This window comes from Pinus tabuliformis, chromosome 9, assembly GCF_031772625.1.
Source record: "Pinus tabuliformis cultivar Carrire ecotype Pingquan chromosome 9, CPIR1, whole genome shotgun sequence".
Taxonomy (NCBI): domain Eukaryota; kingdom Viridiplantae; phylum Streptophyta; class Pinopsida; order Pinales; family Pinaceae; genus Pinus; species Pinus tabuliformis.
Genome location: NC_142307.1, coordinates 37,041,902 through 37,043,607, shown reverse-complemented (window position 1 = coordinate 37,043,607; position 1,706 = coordinate 37,041,902).

The following is a 1,706-nucleotide window of genomic DNA, read 5'->3' as shown; positions in this document are numbered from 1 at the left end:
GGATGCATATTGAGAAAAAAAAAAAAAAAAAACGCTTGATCATGAGCAAGTTTAAAATAAAAAGTTCAATTTCTTATGAGATAATGTTGAGTGAAACATGAGAAACTTCCATCGAAGCAATTGCTATGGTGCGTCTCATAAGGTATCTACAAAGAATTGAGCAAATGGGAGAAGGTAGATGGCATAAAGTTATCTTCAATGAAGGAATGAGTGAAAGAAAGAAATCATGGATGAGACAAAACAACAAATGGATGAAAAAATGGAATATTTACCTCAATGCATGTCCCACAAATAGCAAGGATTTAAAGAGTTTTATTATGGAGAAGTTTCGTAAGTGTATATGGGGAAAAGAGTTGGGTAGAAAGAAGAAGTACTATGTTCAAGAATTCAACCCCACTTGTGATCTCCAACAAAAAGAGTACATTGGAGCTAACATTCCATGGAGAGAAAAGGTGCTTATTGCTTAATTAAGAACTAACTCACATAAACTATGGTGCAAAACAAGTCGGTGGAAAAGACCTAAAGAAGCTTGGGAAGAACGGGTGTGTACTTTTTTCACTTCTAGGGTAGTGGAATCGGAAAAACATTTAATTTTGGAATGTGATGCTTTCAGAGACATCAGAGACAATTACAACAGTAAGTTAACATCGGTTCCTTGGCACTATCTTTTCAGTGAGGGGACTGTTAGAAGGTTGGGTCAACTCATCATTAATTTCAATAATAAGCATATTGAATTGAAAAAGGCAAAAATTAGGGAATCTAGTGGTTCCGTAGACTATATCTATTCTCGTGGGCGTTAAAATTTCATTTCATTTCGTTCATTTTCCAATCCCCTAGTTTGCTTGAATGTGACAACATTCCTCCTTTGGCTAGGGCTACTGCAAGAAGAGGAGAACGAACTCCATCACCTGTTAGAACTAACCTTCTCCTTAGATTTGAAGAGGTTGGTGATCCCACCCCCAAGATGGAAAACAAATTCTAGCACCAACTAAAGTCAAGACCAACCCAAGGTCCCACGAAGTAAAAGGCATTTGGATAGTGTCTTTGGGCCTTTGTATTTGAGTGATAGTCCTGAGCCTTTACCCAAAAAATACAATGATTGGTTACCCAAGTTTAAAGGTGATGCTACCAAGAGTTCTCATGATCATGTTGAAGACTTCTACTGGGCTATCTCTCCTAGGTTAGTATTCAACGATGACATGATAATGATGCTATTTGCCTTATCTTTTGAAGGACTAGTTAGGAAATGATAACTTAGTCTCCCTCATGGAAGCATAGATGATGCCGATAAATTTGAGGAAAATTTCATCAAAAGGTGGTCAGCTGATGCTCAAGGGTCTTTCAACATTGAAAAGTTTTACCAAATAAGTAGGAGAAGGGAAGACAAAGGAATTCATCCAAAAATTTGATAAGGTGGTTATAGATATCCCTAATCATTTGAGACCCCCTGATGCTAGTATACTTGATTTTTTTTAAAGGTTGTGGGTGGTCATCTAACATATGCATTGAAAGATAAGAAACCTAGCACCCTTGTCAAGGCCAAAGGAGTAGTCATAGAAGTTGAGCAAAACCTGAGAATTTCCAAGATGGATATAAATGGACCTCCTAAAGCTAAGGTTGAAGTCAAGAAAAATAAATCCAAGGACCAAAATCAGGAAACCCTTGTTGGAAATATTGAGAAGGGGGTGAATCAGTATTTCTTTTCA